Source organism: Rattus rattus, chromosome 9 (genome assembly GCF_011064425.1).
Source record: "Rattus rattus isolate New Zealand chromosome 9, Rrattus_CSIRO_v1, whole genome shotgun sequence".
In the NCBI taxonomy this organism is placed as follows: domain Eukaryota; kingdom Metazoa; phylum Chordata; class Mammalia; order Rodentia; family Muridae; genus Rattus; species Rattus rattus.
The window spans coordinates 58,660,328-58,683,417 of record NC_046162.1 but is presented as its reverse complement, the minus strand read 5'-3'; the positions used below and the strand labels follow the sequence as shown (position 1 = coordinate 58,683,417).

Sequence of the window (23,090 nt, the reverse complement as noted above, 5' to 3'; positions counted from 1 at the left end):
TTCCGTAAGTCAAAGACATCTACTTCCAAATCTCACTCAGATCCACTTTTCCACTTTGTCCCCCCTTTTCACTTTTATCTTTCCCTATTTCTTAGGATCTCAAACCCCCTGCCCACACATACTTCGTCTTCTGCATTTTAGGCTTCCTTTTGAAAGCCACGCCCCCACCCCCTTAAGCGTCGCGCATGCGCAGCCCACGCCTTTACCTGGGCGCTCGGGAGTAGGCGGAGTGGGCGAGGGCCGGGGGTGGAGCAGGCAGCCGGCGGTTATCTGCTCGGCTGAGCGCTCACATTGTGGCAGGAGGGAGAAAAGGTGCGCCCGGGCCGAGCCGAGGGCCGCGCATGCGCGCCGACCCCACAGCCGGGGATGGGGGGGTGGGGAGGTGTCCGGATCCCGACCGCGCGGGGGGAGGGGGGCGAGTGCAGGGGCGCGCGCGCGCGCTCCCGCCGTCCTCCCTGCCCCCTTCGCGCACACATCCCTACAGCACACCCCCTCCCCCGCCGCCCGCCCCGCGCGCCGCCCGCTCCGCGGCCCCGCTCGGCCTCGCGCGCTCGGAAGGGAGTCGCGAGACGTCGGAGCGGCGGCCACGTAGCGCTGCGGCGGCAGCGGCCGAGGCCAGGTCTGAGGAGCGGCCCAGAGCGCAGACGTTGGGCAGGGGAGGGGCCGGCCCGGCGGGCGGTGGGGACTGGAGCGACGCGGCGCGGCGACAGGCCCCGCCGCGGGATGGGCCGCCGAAGCGGCGGCGGCGGCGGCGGCCCGGGTGAGTGGGAGCCCTTCCCCGCTCTCGCCCCCGCCGCGGCGGCGCCTTGGCAGCCGCGTTTCCTCTGCGCCGGGCCGGGCTGGCGGGGCCGGCTGAGCCTGCGCTGAGGCAGCTGCGTGCGCTAGGCCGAAGCAGCCCCCATCCGGCGGGCAGGCCCCGGGCGCTGCGCGTCTGCGGTTCCCAGCTTGGCCCAGGGTGCGGGTTCTGTACCCCCGCCCCCTCTCTCGGGGACCCCAGCTTGGCTGCAGTTTTGCAGCGAGTGGGCTTTCCTCGAGGCCTGACGGGGTGGCCGGGGTGCACGGGTTTGCAGGCTGAGGAGAGCATTCTCTTGCCCTGCAGCTGGTGGCTTGCACCCACTACCTCCCCCGCCCTGCGGTTGCGCCCAAACCTCCAGCTCTCGAGAGTATTGTGGCACCAGGAGATAACACGCATGTGATGTACACTCGCCACCGGCAGCACCACACTCAGCCCAGTGGGCGATGCAGACCTTTCTCCACCCCCACTTCGTCCTCCCCTCCAATCACGCTTTACTGAAGAGTCCCAGGTCGGAGACACCAAAGAGAGTGATACCCCTGTTACATCTCTATGAAACATGTTCGTTGTTTCGTTGTCGAGGGATGTCTCTTGTAGAAATGATAGATGTCTGTCTCTGCCTTGCTTCGAAGTCAGTTTTAAGGATTTAAGATCCTATATGCTCCTCTTTGAAGCCGGCCAGTCTTTGATTACATCTAGCTTATTCCTCCCCCAACAACAACATCACGAACATGCTCGAGCACACACACACACGCACACGCACGCACACACACACATGCACAAGCACACTTGCACACTTCCTGATTGCGGAACGGCCCCCTGTCCTTGCGGATCCATTGTCAGAAATGCCTTGTGCCAATCAAAGGAATGTGCCTTTGGAGGAAGATATTTTTCACAATCGAGCTACAGGATGTCAACCAGCCTTTGGTTACCCACCCTGGATCTTACCCATGTTTAAGCACCTTCATGGTGTTTCCCTTAGATGTTTCTCCAGCACACTCAGTATCACCTGAACGATGCTCTCCCCGCGAACCCCCAGTTAATTAGATACCTACTGCCCACAGTGATTTCATCGGTTTTGTTGTTATTGTTGCTGCTGCTGCTGTGACGTTTAGCATAAGGCATAGCCTGTATAAGTAGTGTAGTCTTTTGAGATGTTCTGTATACTTTTTTCCAAAGGATGGTCGGCACCGTATTGTTCTGAGAAAGGCAAGGAGCACACGCTTTGTTGACAGCATGCATAGTTGCTTAAGAAATGAAAGCTGCTCGAATGTGGCAGGTGATAGTCCCCGGTGGGGCCGGTCTGTAGTGGGTATGTTGCCTTGTGTCGACGGATCACCACTGTGCACATGTATTCACATAGATACTGTCTTTAGTATAAAAGATTGACCGCTACACCAAACTCTTCACTAGGACTGGGGAAGTCTTTAGGGCCCTTGGCAGTGAAATGAATACGTGATTTTGTATGCAACTACACAATCATCTCGAAGCTCGTCCAGGGACCTCAAGTTAAGATCTGTGTTAGGCAAAAGTGAAAGCGTTTGAGTTTGTGTTTTGTTTCTCTTAAGCATTAGACTTAACTTTGGCCCTGGAATAAAGACCAAAGGAGCTTGCATATGTATCATTGTGGGTTTTTATAATTGAAAACTTTTTTTAGATTTTATGTGTATGAATATTTTACCAGCATGTATGTGCACCATGTGTATGCCTAGTGCCCACAGAGGTTAAATAAATAAAAGGTGGCAGAACCCCTGGAACTAGAGTCAAGGATGGTTGTGAGTCACCATGTTGGTGCTTGGGAATAGAGCCTGCGTCTTCTCTGTAAGAGCAACAAGTGCTCTAACTACTGAGCCATCTCTCAGGTGGCTTATCATTGTATTGTTTTTTGGGTTTTGTTTTGTTTTGTTTTTTTTGAAGTAAGACCAGTTAGAAATTATATTTTTCTTATCTCCCCATAAAAAAGCCTGAGAATCATTCAGAAGAAAATAAAACTAGAGACAAAATCGTCTACATTTGACCAATTGATCCTTTATCTTCTTGGCATATTCTAATTGTAGCAAATTTCAGCAGTCGTGTGTGTAATCTGTTTTAAAGAGCCTGTATGGGACTGTGCAGTGCTTAAAGACTGAGGCTGATCTCTTTGTCACCCCATGGTAGGGCACCTGTCCAGGGCTGAGGCTTTTTTCCTACTTTGCTAAATCTGATTTCATGGCACATCAAAACCATCCGTTTTAATTAGTAAATTTGGGTTATAATTAGAAAATTTGCTCTCCACATTCAGAATCTAGAGCTGAGAGTGAACTTTGTACTATTCTATCAAAAAGCAATTGATAGATGTCTGTGTGTGTGTGTGTGTGTTTTACTTTGCATTCAGCCTTCGTCTTTTGATCATATTTCAACCAAGAGACATGTGTTCCAGCTTATGATAGTTCTGTGATAGGCAGTGATGGTAACCATAGTGCCCAGATCTCTGGGAGCATACACTTTGCACTTAAAAAAAAAAAAAATTGTGGTTCTGAGAGCTTAAGGAATTCCTGGTATTAACTAGCATTTTGAAAGGCAAAAGAGGCTTGGGATCTTGCACAGAACCTGTTCCACACACCTGAAGAATAGCATTTATTCTAATAATTAGGCAGTGTATGCCGTGATGTTTGAAAGTATGCTGAAGTTGCATATGCTGCATTTTTATTACCTAATATGCGTAACTGAAGTGACTTATATTACAGGTTATATTTTTTGTTGGTGGCACGCCTGTAGTTTTATCATCTGAATTATTTGCCTAACCTAGACGCAAAGGACTTCAAAGTTGCAAACATGTTATTTTTCATTAGTGAATGTAGTGTTAGAGGAGGACCACAGGAGTCTCGAACAATGTGCTTACCTGGTTTAGCTGTGCAGAACCTGTTCTAACCAGTCACTTAACTAGTTAAACACCCACATACCATGGGGCAGCTGATCAAGTAACACTTCAGGGTGTGAGAACAGCGTTGTCTCTCTGCTTGCCAGATTCAGAACATGGGATCTGGGAGACAGTAGCATAGCACAGCAGTGAGCCACGGCAGCAGCTCGCCCTCACTAGCACCACCAGCTTGGGCTCTACAGCACTCCTCGGCAGACAGCCTTTCCCTAGGAGGTTTCGGACCAGCAGCTCCTCTCTGCAGGTGCTGCAGATCGGCCTCCAGACACCCAGAGGAGCTGTTTTCATTTGTGCTGAGGTTTGGGAAGTAAGCTTCTAGTATGGTAAGAAAATCCTTTTCAAGTCTATAGGAAATATGGATAAATGATAAATAGATAGGTAGATAGATCAGTGGGTTACTGATGTGATTTTTTGGTTTTACATGTCTGAAGCCTATTGAAGAAACAAACTATAATGTGAACTCTACTTTTCTCTCTTTTCTCATAGGTTTTTGATGGTTGCGTCAAAATTGGGAGTATATACTTGAGTTTCTTTACCTTTGTTCTAAAAAGTCAGTTGAGAGATAGGCAGAAAGGAGTGAAGGAAACTGGATTGTCTTAGAGTTTGAACAAATAGCCTTTGAATTGAGTTCTTTTGGACTGAGTGACTGTGTCTCCTGGGTCACTCATGGGCTTGTGCCAGCCACTCTTTTAGCTACGATGTTTTTCCCCGTTCTTGTCTTTGAGACAAGTAGTGTGTGTGTTGACTCTGATAGGGATGAACTGGCATTTCAGTTGGCAACCTTAGCTAAAGAGAGTTGCTTAGACTCAGGTAACTCTGCTTATATCCCAGTCCCTCTGTTTCCTGGTCTTATGGCATTGAGGAAATCACTTTGATTTCTTTTCCCTCAGTTTCTTCATCAGTACAATGAGATTTCTTGTGAGGATTACAGATGCAAATTAAAGTATACAAATTCTGAGCACAGTTAATTCCTGGTATATGTTCATAACTGGTAAAGGATGGGATTTGGATAATGTTATCATGGAACTAGAGTGAAGTTTTAACTTATGACAAGACTGGGAGGTTTGGTGTATTTCTTCTGTTTGCATAGATTTAGGATGAAAAATTGCAAGTATGTGACTTAGAGCCTGCCTGTGCCTTGCAGGTGCAGCATGATTATTAGAAAGTTGTTTTGTTAGCGTGTGTGATTTGTTAGCTGATCAAGTTTCGTGGAGACAATAAACCTAGCTTCAAATTCTTCAGCATTACCCTACAGGCTGTGCTTGTATGTTAGCCTATTCAGCGCTTAAGTGGTTAAAAGAGTGTTTTAGGGGGGCTGGGGAGATGGCTCAGCAGTCAAGAGCACTGGCTGCTCTTCCAGAGGACCCAGGTCGAATTCCCAGCACTCATATGACATCTTAGAACTGTCTATAACTCAAGTTCCATAAGATCCAACACCCTCACACAGACAGACATGCAGACAAAATACCAATGTACTTTAAGTAAAAATAAAAAATCATTAAAAAGGGAGAGTATTTTAGGACATAAATGTATTTCAGTGAGTTCTGTGTCAGTCAAGTCATGTGGAAAGCTTTGTGTAAATTCTTATGGTTAATGCAAGCCATAAAGTGTTTGGTAGAGTTAGTAGGGACATCAGATGCTTATTTGAGTGAATCTGTTTATTTATAGAGTAGTTATGTTTGTCTTGAAAATACCTGTGTATATTTTGTGAAAACACTTATGAGAAATCCCAGTGTTCATCTGAATTTTTGATCATGAACTGTCACTAGGACTGTAGGTTTGTACGTGCTTTAGACATTTTTACCTTAGGGGAAAGGAATGAAAAATAAGGTTTTTCACCTATTAAATTTAATTAACTATGTGCTATAGATTGTGTGTGTAGACTTGCTTATTAGTTAAAAAAAATAAAAGGGGGGCTGGGGATTTAGCTCAGTGGTAGAGCGCTGGCGGTCCCCAGCTCCGAAAAATAGAAAAGAAAAAAAAAAGAAAAAGGGTCGTTCTGTGGTAAAACATGACATCTTCTTTCCTTTTAAAGATAGATTACCTATTGCTTTGAAAAGTATTGGGCTGTGGCGGTGCACATCTTTAATCCCAGCACTTAGGAGATGGAGATGGGCATAGATCTGTGAGTTTGAGGCCAGCCTGATCTCTTACTTGGAATGAGTTCCGAGGCTATACAGGGAAACCCTGTTTCAGAAAGAAAACAGACAATCAAATAAACAAAAAGAAAGAAAGGAAGAATGAAAGAAAAAATAAAGAAAAACAGGTTTAGTTAAGGTCATATGTGAATGTTATTTGGTGCATGGGGCATTTAAAATAAAATCTCTTTGGCTAGAGTAGAATAAACTGTCACCTTTTGCAGGATAGCATTGTGGTAGGTCTCTGAGTCCCAGAGTTACCCAGAGACTTTTCAGATAAGGAGGACACATCAGCGATGCATTAGGATTTACCTCAGGGGAGATTGTTAATCCTTATTTTCTTTTATTATTGAGCTGCCTAGTGGCTTACCTAGTGGTAGAATCAGTCACTAACTTTGAATTATTATAAAGGGGGATTGGCAAACAGTGGTCTTTGACTTGCTATAGATTTTGCCACCCACTGAGAAAAGTTACCCTTGGCTAGAGTAGGTAATGGTAATAGCACTAGCACGGTGTGTGCTGGAATGAAAGTGCACACGGATGGAGTGAGGCCACATGTTCTGATAAACTGTAATAGACTTTTTTTTTCTTCTTTTTTTTTGGAGCTGGGGACTGAACCCAGGGCCTTTGTAATAGACTCTTCTGAGCAGATTTTTTTTTTTCTGGGAGGGATGCTTTCTTTTAACAAACAAGCATTATTACTTTTCCTGAGTCACTAAAATCAAATGGTATACCACAAAGCTAGCCTGGGGCTCTCCTCTCTCTCTATGTCTCTGTCTCTGTCTCTCTCTCTCTCTCTCTCACACACACACACACACACACACACACACACACACACACACACACCATGCGTGTGACATTAGAAGGTTAAGCAAAAACACAGTGTCAATGGTGCAGAATGTATTTTTGTGCATGTTTCTGCCTCTTGCCTTTGGCTTTGGAGTCTTTCGGCCTGAGCATCGGAACAGAACTTATTACTTCACAATGTGACCTACATAATGAGGAGACCTGAGTGCTTTTCCCCTTCTGGGAATGTGTTATCATTCTAACACATTCAAGAAGCATCATATGCTGGAGAAGGGTGTGATCTCAAGACTGTGAATAAATCTGTGTGATTGGGCAGCTGGAGTGGCCAGGACTTCTCCTGGTATTAGTACATGGTTGTAATTTGAAAATACCTTGCTTGAAGGTTACTCATTATGGAAAGCCTTGTACATCTCTTTTTAGCATACAGTCATTTAAATGAAAATAGAAACCAGTCCAGTATGGTGATGAAAGTCTTTAGTCCCAGTACGCAGAAGGCAAATCTCAGACGCACTCAGAAGAAAAAAAATCTCTAGGTGTCTGTGAGTTCAAGGCCAGGGAACTCATATAGACCCTGTGTCAAAAAAAAAAAAAAAAAAGTTAGGAACCATCTCAATGTCCACTGGTACAGAATTATTAAATGAGCATATATTTACATAGTAAAATAATATATAATTGCAACAAAGAAAGAAGGTACTCTATATTGTTGTGGAACATTCTATACATAGCAGTGTTACCTTTGAAAGGCTAGAGGAAAATTAGTGTGGTGACTTAGGCCTGTAATTCCAGCACTTGGGAGGCTGAGCCAGGAGGATCAAGAGTTCAAGACCAGTTTCAGCTACATAGCAAGCTTGAGGCCATCCTGGGCTACAAGAGACCCTGTCTCAAAAAACAGAAACAAAACCTAAAGACTCAGAATAATTTTCTGTGTGTGTCACTGTTTATATTTAGGGGATTTTCCTGAGTAAAAAAAAAAAACTTATAAAAACTTAGTAGTTTCTCAAAGAGCTAATGATAGTGGTTGTCTGTTGGGGGTTAAATTGAGTGATGGAGAACCTAAGGAGAGGTAACTTGTTCAGTATATATATATTTTTTTATAGTAAAATTTTACTAAAGTGCACACAGAAAAGTAGAAAAAATTATGGATGTACCGGTTGTTGAATTTTTTTAAAAAAATTATTTATTTTATGTATATGAGTATACTGTGGCTGTCTTCAGACACACCAGAAGAGGGCATCGGATCCCATTAGAGATGGTTGTGAGCCACCATGTGGTTGCTGGGAATTGAACTCAGGACCTCTGGAAGAGCAGTCAGTGCTCTTAACTGCTGAGCCATCCCTCCAGCCCTGTTTGTCGCATCTTTTTCTGTGTAATCAGTACCCAAAAGAGGAAATTGTTTTGATGTTGTTTTGTTTGTTTTGTACACAGGGTCACGTAGCTCTGGTTGGCCTGAAAGTTCCTATGTAGACCAGCCTGGCCTCAAACTCACAGAGATCCACCTGCCTCTGCCTCCTGAGTGATAGGATTAAAGGCGTGTGTCAGAGTTTAAAATGGAAGAAGGAATTAATTTAGATTTATTCTATGTGTATGAATGTTTTGCCAGCATGTAAGTATCAGTGTAAATGTAAGTGTACCACATAGATTTCTTGTTCTGTGGAGGTGAGAAGAGGTGCTGAGTCCCTTGGAACTGGAGTTAGGGAGCCGTGAGCCCCTGTGAGGGTGCGGAGAACCAAACCAGCTCCTCTGCGAGAGCGAAAATGTTCTGAGCCGTCTCCAGATTTGGGGATTTTATTTTTAAAGCTCTTACTGTATCGTCCAGGCTGACTTCGAACTCTTCAGCTTAGGTTATCTTCCTTCCTCAGCCTTTCGAGTAGCTGCTATGTAGGTGCTGCTACCCTGACTAGCTAAGAAGCAGATAGATGGTTGAAGTCCTAGAAACCTCTTCCTGCTCCTCCCAGTTGGTGCTCCCCTAAAGGTACTCTGGTTCTCAGATAATATGGTGAGAAATGTCGTTGGCACACCGAAGCCAAGCCAAGTGTGGAGGTAGACAGCTATGTAGTCCCAGCTATCAGGGAGGCTGAGGCAGAAGGATTGGTCAAGCCTGTCTGGCGAACATAAACAATTTTATTTTTAAAAAATTACAATGCCTGAAAGATGTATTTCTATATTTTCTAAGTATTTCTTTTACTATCTTATTTTATGTATCAAAATCACAACTGGACATGATATTGCATATCTATATTCCCAGGATGAGAAGTTCAAAGTCATCCTTCACTACCTAGTTTCCCTATATTCCTCCTTTGCTGGACATTAAAATATTTATATTTACTTAATATAATTTTTTAAAAAGATTTATTATGTGCGTGCGTGTGTGTGTGTGTGTGTGTGTGTGTGTGTGTGTGTGTGTGTGTGTGTTTTCTATCTGCATGTGTACCTGCATGCCAGAAGAGGGCATCAGATCTCATTACAGATGGTTGTGAGCCACCATGTGGTTGCCGGGAATTGAACTCAGGACCTCTGGAAGAGCAGTCAGTGCTCTTAACCACTGAGCCATCTCTCCAGCCCTTCTTTTGTTTTTTTGAGACAAGGTTTCTCTGTGTAGCCTTGGTTATTCTGGAACTCATTCTGTAGACCAGGCTGGCCTCAATCAGAGATCTTCCTGCCTCTGCTTCCCAAGTGTTTGGATTACAGGCATTGCCACTGTTGCCCAGGTAATATAGCTTCTACAAATGGCACATGTAAAGTATATTTTGGTGTGCATAAAGTACTAAATAAATAACAATGTAGCAAAATCTTGCTCTGACTATTTTAGGATGTGGTAGCTTTGTCAATCTGTTGGCTGATGGAATGCAGTTGTCATAAATACACACACACACACACACACACACACACACACACACACACACACACACAAATAAATCTTGGTGTGTTCTGTCAGTAAAAGCCAGGTTGAGCAGATGGTTTCCTTAACTGTAGAAATGTTGCCCACCCCTGTCCCTTTGCTCAAATGCAGAAATGACTAAAGTATATCTATACATCTGTAAAGCCAGTTCTCAACCATGATTTATTTTGCCTGCAGAGGACACTTGGCAATATCTAGAAAGGTTTTTTTGTTTGTTTTAATTTTGGGACTGAGGTGGGAATGTGCTACAGGGCACTGCTAACCCTTCAGTACACAGAATTCCTCACCACAGTTGTGAACTAAAATGTTTAGTGTCCTGGCTGAGAAGGCAGTGACTAAGCCGATGCTAGGAGGCGAGTGACAGTTGTAGCTTCAATCTTATTAGATGAGTACTAAAATGACTCTCAGCTCAGCTTCGGGAGGACATCAGGAAGGCTGTCTTCTGAGTAGAAACTGTGCTAAATAGGAAGACTGCAGTAGAAGGTATAGTGGACAAGTTTGGTTTGTTTGTTTGTTTGTTTTGGAACTTAGTATGTATGTAGACCAGGCTGGTTCTCTGAAATCTATCTGCCTCAGCCTTTGAGGTACTGGGGACTGAAGTCGTGCGTGTCTCGCCTGGCAAGTCTATTTGTGGATATTGGTGTTTGTGTGAGCACAGGGGTGCATTGCCTGGGACACAGGATAACCTCAGATGTTGGTGTCATTGTGGGACAGGGTCTCTTGTTCATCTCTGCGTATGCCAGGCTAGCTGGTCTGTGGGCCCTAGGAGTTTTCTGTCTCCACCCATCTCACCATAAGAGTGTCAGCATGACAGAGGTGTGTGACTGAGTCCCAGCTTTTCTGTTGTTCTGGGGATCTGACCTCTCAGGTCAGTGGGTACTCTGCTTATATTCAGGTCTACTTCATTTAGAAAAAATGAGTAGTTGGGCTGGGCAGACAGATTGGAAAACCTATTGCTGGGGCTGGAGAGATGGCTCAGCTATTAAGAGCACTGCTGTTCTTCAACAGGGCCTGGTTCCAGAACCCACATGGTAGATTGTAACTGCCTCTAACTCCAGTCCCCGGGGACCTGATGCCTCCACATACTGCATCCACATGGTGCACAGACATGCATGCTGGCAAAATACCCACACACTAAAATAAAAGTAAAGGTTAAAAAAATAAAGAAGAAGACCCACTGCCCTATATGTTTCATAAAGAGCAGCCTCTTAAAACAGAGGCTCAGCTGCTCACCAGATAAAGGGAGTGAAAGAATCAATGATACAATTTTTATATCTGTGGACTGGGGAAATGGCCCAGTAGTTAGGGGTGTTTACTGTTCCAGCAGAAGACCTGAGGTTGGTTCCCAGTGCTCTGATCTCTAGGCCCACACCTGCCTGTAACTCTGGTGCCCTCCTCTGGCCTCCTAAGGCACTGTATGCACTTGTGCTCATAGTATCACATAGACACACGTATACATAATTAAAAATTGGTAATTAAAAAGTCATTATGTGTATGATCTTATCCCACATAAAGTGGTAGTTCTTTCAAGATTTGAAGTTCCAAAACAGAATTTAAGATTGGGTGCCATTTTGGGCTGGAGAGATGGCTCAGTAGTTAAGAGCACTGACTGTTCTCCCAGAGGTCCTGAGTTCAGTTCCCAACAACCACATGGTGGTTCACAACCATCTGTAATGGGATCCAATACCTCTTCTGGTGTGTCTGACGACAGCTGCGCTGTACTCATAAATAAAAATAAATAAATCTTTAAAAAAAAAAGATTGGGTGCCATTTAAAGCAATGATCTTCTGTAAGACTATATGCTTAACATTACTTGATATCTACACAAGCACACACATTCACATCCTGGAACCTGTTGTATTGGGTTACATTGATAGACCTCATGAATATATGGAAAGATCTTTAAAATTTTATATGTGTGTATCTGTAGTGCAGGCATGCTTCATTGCTTTGGTGCATGTACAGAGGTCAGAGAACAACTCAGGAGTCAGGGTCAGTTCCACCATGTCGCTTCTGGGGACGGAACGCAGGTAATCAAGCTTACTGGCAAGCACTTTTACCTGTTAAGCTATGTTTCTAGTACACAGAAGATTTTTAAAACTATGTAGTTCAACCTCCTTTAACATTGGTCCTGTTTAAATAGCAGCTTACATGTCCAGTGGTTACAGAATAAAAACACGAGGGCCCAGTAGTGAACATTTACTTCTGTATAAACCCGTGTATGAACTTAGACAATATTTCAGAGACAGCTTAGTCAGAAGTAGTGATTACACTGGACAGTGTCATGCACACCTGTACCCAGCACTCAGGAAGCTCATAGTGAACCTAGGTCACATGGAGACCCTGTGCAAGAAAATAATATGATCAGAACCTGGTTATCCAAAGGACAAAATTCCTTGGTTGGAGTGGTCTTTTAATTTTTATATCCAAATTTGTATATACTGGGTATAAATATTTATTTAACTAACTAGGCATTTACTAGTTAGTAACTAGTTTACTAGTAATCTTAGAACCTTTTGAAGTATTATTATATTGTCATATTATTATTATATCAATTATTATTCCACATTTCCAATAGGTCAGTTGTTAATGTTCCAAGTGGACTGTTTTTTACATTAATAAAAGAACTTTGAAACTATTTTAACCTCACTAATTGAAAAGTAATATAAAAGTTTAAATCTCATAAATATTTCTGGCTTTTAGAAACATGTAGGTGCCAGTATGAGTACACACCTGTGTTTCTATATCCTCACAGTGAGGGATAGTATAAGTCCCACCCAAATCTCCCTCCAGTCCCTTTGCATCATCCCTCACCTCCCCAGCTCCCATCACTGTAGCTTAGTCTTCTGGAGAAGATCACAGAGACAGGACTGTTGAGGATGTAACCCGTAGCGATGACTTGTGTGCCGTGTCTGTGAGGCGTATACACGTGTCTGCACATGAGCAGCTTGCTGAGTTTTGTTGCAGGAGGTATCCTATTGGCGAGTGCACCACTAACCACTCTCCATCTGAAGGACGTTGGAGTTGGCTCCAACTTCTGGTGATTATGAACAGAACCACTGTAAACATTCACGGGCAGGTTTGGAGGGACCACTGTGTCATATGATGTATATGTTATTGCTGTAAGAAGCCAGGGGCTTGTCTGCCAGTGCTATATTTGTTTGTGTTTTTTGAACAGGCTCTTGTGTAGTCAAGTCTGACTTCATACTGAGGTTCCTCCTGCCTCAGCCTCTCAAGTACTATAATGTGCTACTGTATCTGACTTTCCCTGAGCTTTTATTTTATTTGAGACAGGCTTTGTAGCACTGGTCAGTTAAAATGGAACTCTGATGTATAATGGTGCTAGCATTGTAGATCTGAACCACCATGTCTGTTTCTTGATTTTTTTTCTTACATTTTATTTTAGATTTAATCATTATTGCATGTATATGATGTCTGTGTGCAAGAGAGAATGTGGTGCTACAAAGCGGAGACAGGAGGAGGGTCTCGGACTCACAGCTAGCAGCAGACCGCAAATGGGGGGATGCTTGTGGTACTGTATAATGAATCTCTTTTCCCACACGGATCGATTTCTGTTTCAGTTAATGTATATTTATATCATAAATGCAGGTGGCTTTGTAATGTTTCTGTATCTACATATCTTTTTTGTTGTTGTTTAAAGTTTTGGTTACAGTAGATAATGCTATAGGGATGTTCACTCGTCTTCATGCTTGCGGTGGTGAGGTCTTCCCTGCCCCACTCCAAAGTCAGGTACCCCTCAGAATTAGGAAAAGCACTGACTACACTCAGGCAAGTTGTTCCTGATTCCCAGTTCCTGAGCTGTAGGCAGCAGTGCCAGTTAATGCCAAAAGTTAGTCAGGTTATCTTGGCATTAGTCACTTGGGGATTTATGCCATAAAACATATTTACACATGTTGGTACATGGCTTCTGGTGAAAAACCAAGCCTATTTGCTCACTGATAGTCTTTACCAAATAAACAGAGAATATTTAAAAACATCAAAGCTTAAACAAAACCACCAGTTTTTTTTTTCTTTTTTCTTTCTTTCTTTTTTTTTTTTCCGAGCTGGGGACCGAACCCAGGGCCTTGTGCTTGCTAGGCAAGCGCTCTACCACTGAGCTAAATCCCCAACCCCTCCACCAGTTTTTTTAAAGCTGACTTGGGCAACTTAGCAAGACTTCGTCTCAAAATAAAAAAAGGCTAGGACTATGTCCCAGTGTAAAGCTCTTAGGCTGGAGGCCCTGGAGTTCATTTCCAGTGCAGGGTGGAGGCTGGAAGAGGCAGTGGGAGAACCAAACCAGAATGTCTGGAGAAGAACAACCAAAGCAGGCTCCATAGCCTTCTGAGGTGGTTATAACGCAATATATGCTACTGCAATACGCTGTCTGTTTGTTTATTTCATGCATGTGGGCACACTGTCGCTGTCTTCAGACACACCAGAGGAGGGCATCAGCTCTCATTACAGATGGTTGTGAGCCACCATATAGGTGCTGGGATTTGAACTCAGGACCTCTGGAAGAACAGTTAGTGCTCTTAACTGCTGAGCCATCTCTCCAGCCCTAATTTGAATGATTTTATGTTTACAGAAAAGTTGCAAAGAGTTATACACCTGTAATCCTAGCACTCAGGTGGAGGCTTAAATTAGATGCTAGCTTGGGCTACCTAGTGAGACCCTAGGGGGTGAGGGGGTGGGGTGGAGGTGGGAGGGGGAGTAAAGCTGAAAAAAAGCCACATGCACTTTCCTCAGTGTCTCTACTGATAGTCTATGTAGCGGTGTTTCTCAGAGCTAAGAGACCAGCTTTGCTCTATTCCTTTTAACTAAATCTTCACTGGGTTTTCAACATACAGACTTTTCTATTTGAAAACAAATTAAGCTTCTAAACATTAAATTCCTGAACCTTGTCATATTAATTTTATATCATTTATTGCATACTTGTATTATATATAATTATATGGTTTTCTATTTGTTTAAACAAATGTTATCTTTGACATTAATTTTTCAAAAAATTCTTTTAACATTCATAGACAATTCTGCCCAGGGCAATTTTAAGGAAGGGCTAAAGAACTTTCTCCACCCTTCTTATGCTCTGGCAGAAACGTGATTTATAATTACCTGCATGGTTCACACACTGCTGCCTTTTCCAGTAGAGTTAGAAGCTCTCGTCTCCAAGAGCACAGGGAAAATGGCACTTTGAATTACTAGGAAGTTGACCCAATTGAGAGTGGTAGTCACTGGGCTCTGCTGTAGGGTGCTTTCACTGTTAGTTAAGTTGGTTAACTATCTTGGATTGTTCTGTTTGGTTTCTAGAACTAGGGACTGAACCCAGGGCCTTAAGCATTCTAGGCAGGTACTGCTCTCATTTCCAGTCCTGGTGGGTGGTGCTGGTCTTGAGGCAGAATACCATTGGATTTCAGTGCATAGAATCCTGCTGAGGCTGACTGTGCTACTTATCTAGACTCACTAAATTAATCTGAGTCATTCATTTAAGATGAGTTTATGGCATAGAAAGAAGGAATTGGTAACATCAAGTAGAGATAGCATTTTAAATTTATATTTTTATTTATTTTCTGTGAGTGTGTTTAGAGGCCAGAAGACGATTTTGGGGAGTCAGTTCTCTTTCCACTATATGTTTCTAAAGGTCAAACACAAATTTGTCAGCCTGGAGGCAAAGTACTTTTTACCTTTTGAGCCATCTCACAGGTTAAAGATGTGGCCTTTCCCCCCAGACTTACTTACTTTTATGTGTGTGGATGTTTTGCCTAGAGATGTATACGCATACCACATGCTTGTAGTGACCGGTGGAGGCCAGAAGACGGCACCTCATCCTATGGGACTACAGTCACAGATGGTATGAGCCACTGTGTTGTTGATAAGAATCAAACCTGGGTCCTCTGCAAGAGTAAACAGTGTTCTTAACAGCTGAGCCAGCTGTCAGGTGTAGATTTTTTTTAATAATTAATTTTTTATTTTATGTGCATAGGTTTTTAATTAATTAATCCATTTATTCATTAATTGAAGCAGAATTTCTCTGTGTAGCCCTGGCTTTCCTAGAATTCACTCTATAGACCAAGCTGGCTTCAAACTCACAGAGCACCCCCTCCCTCTGCCTCCCCAGTGTTTGGAGATTAAAGGCACTATATAAGCAAGGCAGTAGTGGCACATGCAGCATTCTGGAGGGAGACAGGCAAATCTTGAGTTGAAGGCCAGCCTGGTCTACAGAGTAAATTCCAGGACAGCCAGGGATACATAAAGAAAGCCTGTCCTGAAAAACCATAACCAAAAAAATAAAAGTATTACTGCTTTGGGGGCTGGGGGCATATTGTTAGCTCAAGAGAATAAGATAGAAGAATTGTGAGTTTGCTCAAAAAACAAAATAAACAAAAACCCTAAACACCAAAACTAAAAACAAACAGAGACAAAACAAAGAAATAAAACTCTTGTATTACAGAAAATATGCAAGTATAAAAAAAAAAGAGGGAAACATAAATTAGTCATCAGTGGTTCATATCTGTAATCCCAGCATTCAGGAGTAGAGGTAGCAGCATCCAGAAGATCCCCATTAGTCCAAGGCCAGACTGGGCTACAGAGTAAGGTCTCCTCCCTCTAAATAAAGGGTGGGGTGGGGGAAAGGGCTCAACTTAATCTATCCGTGTAATCAGTTCCAGTTTCACTTCTCCATATTGGAACTGCCTTTGCGTACGGACATTCCTGCTCACTATACTTCTCAACCTACAGCACCTATCATTAATTTGAAGCAATTTCAGATATTATTTGATTATCAGTATAAGAAAAAAAGACAACTACCAATCTGGAGATGCAGCTCAGTTGAAAGACTCTTTGACTGCAGTGCTTGAAACCCTTAGTTTGATCTAACTCTAGGCCAGCCTGGGCAACCTGAGGCTCTGACTTGAAAAAAACAAATGAAAAAGACAGCTACCATTGTTATGCTCAAAACACATTTTCTGATAACCTTTAATCTTGCACTTGGGAGAAGAGCAGTCAGATCTCTGAGTTTGAGACTCGTCTGATCTACAGAGAGAGTTCCAGGCCAACAGAGTAACATGGTGAGACCCTGTCTCCAAATAAAAAAGAAGCAGCACCAGGAGGAGGCGAGGGTGCTGCAGATTAGTTAATCCATGTAAGTCTCATTACATCTCCAGGTTGGTTGGCTGAGGTGCCCCCCCCGCACCCCCTAACCTTTGCAGTTCTTTTGTTGAAGAGTCCAGTCATTTGTTGTATAGTTTCCTGTTATCTGAATTTTGCTGATTGTATCCATTTGATGTCATGTGACATACTTCTTAATTCGTTTTATGGCTTGCAATTTGGTTTTAGCTCTCTGTGCTTGATCAGATTACTGTTCAATTCTTGCCTGCCATGGGGCAGATTATTTTATAGGCAATAGCAGGCAATTCTAGCAGGAAACATTGTTTCTTCTTGGTGGTGTTATCCAGCCCTTAATTAGCACTGCCTAGACATTTCCTTCATCAGGAGTTGCAGAGCAGTATACCATTGTATAATTCCTCCTTCGTTTATTATCAGAAATACCAAAAAAGAAATTTCTAGTCAGCTGTACTAGCTTATTCTGTAAGCCCAGAAGAGGCTGAAACAGGAGAATTCAAATTTGAGGCCAGCTTGGACTGCATAGCAAGACTCTGTCTCTAAATTAATTGAGGATATTAATTCATTTCAAAAGTGCCGATAACAATATCCAGCCTGGGTAGCACTGGGAAATTGCATTTCCTAAGAGAAATACCTGCCCTCCTCCCAAAGCTACATGCCTCAAGGGATTTGTAATATGTAAAGTTTTGAAATTAGTTTTAAAAGTTTTTAAACTAATTGCTTTATATATATTTTGATATAATCCCAAATCAGATTTTATTTATTTACATGTGGAGGTAGCTAGGGATTGAATTGTGCTTTTGTGTGTGTGTGTGTGTGTGTGTGTGTGTGTGTGTGTGTGTGTGTGCCCAGGCACACACATGTGGAGGACAGACGCCAACCGTGGGTGTTACTCCTCATGAGCCATCTACCAGTATTTTGAGAAGCCTTTCCCTGGGACCTGGAGCTCACTGGTCATTAGGCTGGGTTGGCTGACCAGTGAGCTCCGGAGGTCAGTCATCCTGCCTGTGCCTCTTCAGTACTGAGATCATAGCTTGTGCCACCCAACCCAGAATCTTACACAGATGTTGGGGATTGAACTGAGAACTCCATGTGAGGTAGGACTTTACTAACTGAGCTCTCACCCCAAACCTGGCAAAGGTTTGATCTCATTATGTAATAGGCATGTATACATATACATATGTCAAGTTGAGTTATCTATTAGATCGTTTGAGAAATCTCATGTTAGTTAGTTGTTCTGTATTGTACTGTTTGCCTAACTTGGACCAGAACCTTGATTTGAACCCCCAGCACATACATGTAGACAGAAAGAAAAAGAAGAAAAGCAAAAGGAAGAAGTAAAAATCTCAGTAAACTAGAAACTAAAATTGAAGGGAAGCATGATTTGTCTGTTATCTCAGCATTCAAAAGATGAAGCCAGGTAGATTAAGAGTTCAAATCCAGACTGACTGCATAGTGAGTTCAAGGTCATCTGGCTTTACAGAGAAACCGCCTAAACAACTGAAAAGGTACACAGGTAGGTAGTAAGTCGGTAGGGTAATTAAAGTCTGGTGATGCATGTCTGCAATCCCCCACATGGAAACTGAGGCAGGAAGCTTAGGACTTTGAGGCTAGTCTTGGTCACATAGTAACTGGAGTCAGCTTGGGCTATAAAAGAAAACTGTATCTTTAAAAAAAAAAAATTGAAAAGAGATGGAGAGATGGCCCAGTGGTTAGGAACACTTACTGCTCTTGCAAAGGACCCAGGTTCAGTTTTCAATATTCACATGTGTCTTACAATCCATTTGTAATTTCAGTTCTAGGAGATCTGATGCCCTCTTCTGACCTCTGCAGGTACCAGGCATGTATGTGGTGCACATACATGCAGGCTAAACACTCATACACATACAGTAATGTTAACAATTCTTTAAAATTTTAAATAAAAATTTAAAAAATGAAAGAAAACCAGGCATGGTTCATATACCTTTAATCCCAGCACCCAGGAGTCAGAATTAGAGGGGTGTGTGTGTGTGTGGGGGAGAGACAGAGAGAGACAGAGAGAGAAAGAGAGTTTGAGGGTAGCTTAGAGCAAGAGCTGCATTGTGAGACCCTGTCTTTAAAATAAAAGTAAATAAATGTTTTACAAACCTGAGTCCCTATAGCAGTGGTTCTTAACCTGTGTTTACAACCCCTTTAGGGTCAAATGACCTTTTTACTAAAGAACATTGCAAAACAGAGATATTTACATTATAATTCATAACACCAAAATTACAGTTATGAAGTAGCAATAATAATTCTTTGGTTGGGGTCACTACAACACGAGGAACTGTATTAAAGGGCCACAGTGTTAGGAAGGCTGAGAACCACTACCCTATAGGAACAGTTAGTTTTTAAAAATATTTGTGTGTGTGTGTGTGTATGTGTGTGTGTTTGCGAGCGCAACTGATATATGCATGTGCAATGGGTGTGCTGAAGCCCTAGGAAGTCAGAGGTGGTGTCAGACCCCCTGGAGCTCCCAAGTGGCTGTGACCTACCATGGGATTGCTGGGAAGCAAACCTAGACCCTGGAAGAGCAGCCATCTCTCCAGCCCCAGTGGTTGTTATTTTTAATAAATAGAATAACTGTATGATATCCCCTCTGGGAGATGTGTAAGAGGGGCATTATTCACAATTGCTGTAGTTGGGTCTGGAGAGATGGCTCAGTGGTTAAGAATATTGGCAGCTCTTGCAGAGGACTTATGTTTGATTCCCAGCATCCACATGGAAACTCCAGTTCCAGGGGATTGACACTCTCTTCTGGACACTGCACACACATGGTGCACATACATACATGTAGACACACCACCCATTTATAGAAAGTAAAGTAACTCTTGCCGGGTGGTGGTGGCCCATGCCTTTAATCCCTGTATTCTGTAGACAGAGGCAGGTGGGTCCCTGTGACTTCAAGGCCAGCCCCATGTACAGAGCAAGTTCTAGGACAGTCATGGCTACACAGAGAAACTGCCTCAAAAAACAAAAAATAAAATAAGCCTTACAAAAGTTACTGTGGGAGAATCAGGCATTAACTAGAACTAAAGCAGATGAAAACAAATGACCATGTGTGTGTATGCCCATGTGGTTAGCGTGTACTGCTCACGTGGTTAGCCTTTGGCCTTTAGAGACCACAGATCTTGGCTAGTCTCATATTTGTGTCTGTGACACATGATGCATAGTAGGTGCTTAATAGATGTTTGATGACTGCTCATACAATCACTAATATTTTGAAGCTTTATGTACATTTTTAAGTGGCTCTTATATTTAAATTGTATTTTTTTTTTATCTTACTAACGCTTATATCTAATGACCTTTAGACATTGGATCTGAAGATGGTAATGGGCTCATATATGTTTATAGGGCTGGGTGAGGATAAGTTGTTTTGCTTACTGTAGGGACAATGCATGTTTGCTGTGAATAAACACATACAATAATATAACAGCAGCCATAACAACAATCATTTAAAAAGAAAAAGAAATGTGGAAATTGGGGACTGGGGAGTTATCTTAGAGTCTGTCAGCACTTGCTGTACAAGCATAAGAGTCTTGAGTTCAAATCTCCCAGTGGCCCTGTAAGAAACCGAATGTGTTGGGGTGTGTCTGTCCCCCAGTCCTGTGACGGGGAGGGAGCAGGTGGATCTTGGTTTTGCTGGCCGCCAGCGTAACTTCAGATTATTGTCAGGGGACTCAGGTACAGAGTAATGAAGCAGGACACCCAGCTTTCTCCTCTGGCTGCCCACACGTGGTGTTTGCACACCTACACACAAACCCTACACACATAATCAAAAAATTAAAATATAAATCTGGAATACTAGATTTATATCATCACTCCTCACTTCAGTTCTAAAACCAAAGGGAAAAGGTCTAGTTGGGTTTTATCATCAGGAAGAACAGCCACCTACAGGACAAGCTCTCACAGCCCCTCTGACTCATGTTCTAGCCAGGAGGCGGGCCTTTGTCTCCTCAGTTCATGGAGAAGACTCATTTGACAGGGACTTTGTGGCGTTTAATGCATGTGGGTTGTTTTGCTTTTTTTTTTTTTTTTTTTGACAGAGTTTCTCTCTGTAGTCCTGGCTGTCCTTGAACTCACAGATCCTCCTGCCTCTTGTTTCCTAAGTGCTTGGATTAAAGGCTTGTGCTACCTTAGATCCATGTGCTTTTAACGACTGAGGTCAGGGAAGAAGTGATTCCTTTAACCATGTTTCTGCAGTCAGGACTATTGTCCTCTACTCTGGCTGTGTTTTTTGAAAATGTTACAAAAGACAGAGATAGAGAGTCCCCGGGGGCAGAGAGATGGCTCCACAGTTAAGGGGTGCGCTGGCTCTTCCAGAGGACCTGGGTGGGTTCCCTGCACCCCTATGAGGTGGCTTACAACTACCTGTAACTCCAGCTCCTGGAGATCCACGGGCACTGCACACACAAAGCCGTCTAACTCAGGTGCTTGTTCGTTCGCTCATTCAGTCATTCTCTTCCTCTTTCTCTCAGGCACATTTAAAAAGATTATTTTTTAATGTGTATGGATATTTTGTCTACATATATATCCGTACAGTGTGCATGCCTGGTTCCTGTAGAGACCAGACAAAGGTATCAGATCCATTGGGGCTGGAATTATAGATGATTGTAAACTGCCTTGTAGGTGCCAGGGATCAAATCCAGGTCGTCTTTTCTTCTTTTTTTCAGATTTATTTATTCTATTTATGTGAGTATACTGCTGACTTTGGACACACCAGAAGAGGGCATCAGATCTCATTACAGATGGTTGTGAGCCACCATGTGTTTGCTGAGAATTGAACTCAGGACCTCTGGAAGAGCAGCCAGTGCTCTTAACCACTGAGCCAGCCCGCCAGCCCGCAGCCAGTGTTCTTAACTGCTCAGGCATCTCTTCAGTTCAATGTGTGAAATTTTTTTTAATGAAGAAATTCTCATGGTTTCAGCTACTGTAAGAATTCTCATCAGGCTGGTAGTGGTGGCTCATGCCTTTAATCCCAGCAGTCAGGAGGCAGAGGCATGTGATCTCTGTGAGTTTGAGGCAAGCCTGGTCTACCTCACATGATAACCAAGGCTACATAGTAAAACCCTGTCTCAACAAAACAAAACAACAAAAAAAATTCTTTGGTTTCAGAAAAATATTTAAAAATATTATAGTAAAAAATCCTCACTTGTTTTTCCTCTCCATCAGTGAAGGCAAGCCAGGTACACGTTCCTGTGTGTTCACATCATTGCTTTATGTTTGGCCATGAACTAGATTGTGTTATGACAAACCAACTTTAAAACAAAGGCAAGTGGTTCTGTGAGATGGCTCAGCAGGTAAAGGTGTCTGCCACCAAAATCTGATGACCCATTTTATCCCTTGGCAACTTCTCCTCTGACCACCACACAAGTGCCATGGCACATATGCTAGCACACACACATGAAATGAAACAAATACAAAAGTTTTAAAAATTAAAACATTCTATTGATTGTGTTTATTCATAGCACATGCATTGTGAGGAGTTAGGGGTTTTTTTTAGATTAGTAGAAGCACTGTGTATTAATTACAACAGTTAATGTAAAAACCATTTTCCCAGTAAGCGTTCCTTCCACCCGCCTGTCTGCAGGCCAGGAGTGTGTTCACTTCTCTTGGATCAGTGCCCTTGTTGCTCATTGATGCTTTTTAGACATTCTTGTGCAGTTAAAGTAGAAATGTCTAAAACAAATGGGTGCTTACTAACAAATACATCTTATATCCCAAAAGTAATTTCTTTGGGATGTATGAAGAGGTCATGGAATGAATAGAGTGTCCAATTGGAAATATGGGAATGTGGGGCTTCTGTCCTAGTGAAATGTTTTGGGGAAGGTGAATAAGAATTCTTGTGGGGGGGCTGGGCATGCAGCTTAGTGGTAGAGCATTTGCCCATCATGCCTATCTCTAGCACTGTACTTAAAAGACGAGTAGCTTGTCAGTTAAGAGCACTGGCTGCTCTTCCAGAAGATCTCCATTTGATTCCTGGTACCCACATGGCAGCTCACAACCATCTGTAACTCCAGTTCCAGGATTTAATTCCCTGTTCTAAGACTGAAGGTTGGGGCTGGGGATTTAGCTCAGTGGTAGAGCGCTTGAGGCCCTGGGTTCGGTCCCCAGCTCCGAAAAAAAAAAAAAAAAAAAAAAGACTGAAGGTTGGGGCAAGCATCCCCCTCTTTTCTTTTGAGAGAGCCTTGGTTAACCAGCATCTCATTGTATAGATCAGGTTTGCCACAAATTTGTAGACATTTGCCTGCCTCTGCCTCCTAAGGAGATTACAGATATGCATCACAACCCCTAACTTGATGCCTCTTTCTGGGCTCCACTGACATCAGGCACAAGTGGCAAATGTATAAAAAGAAAAAAAAGGCCACGTGGATAAAACTTTATATATTCAAGAATCAT

The 23,090-nt window shown here is 43.0% G+C and overlaps 1 protein-coding gene across 1 annotated transcript in view; it reads left to right on the top strand.

Moving 5' to 3' along the window:
* The first annotated feature begins 221 nt into the window (after positions 1-221).
* Positions 222-23,090, top strand: part of Znf652 (zinc finger protein 652) — a 49,115-nt gene continuing 26,246 nt past the window's right edge. Inside the window, exon 1 of the mRNA XM_032912112.1 lies at positions 222-312. The gene's annotated coding sequence lies outside the window, so the exon portion shown is untranslated. The remainder of the gene's footprint in view (positions 313-23,090) is intronic.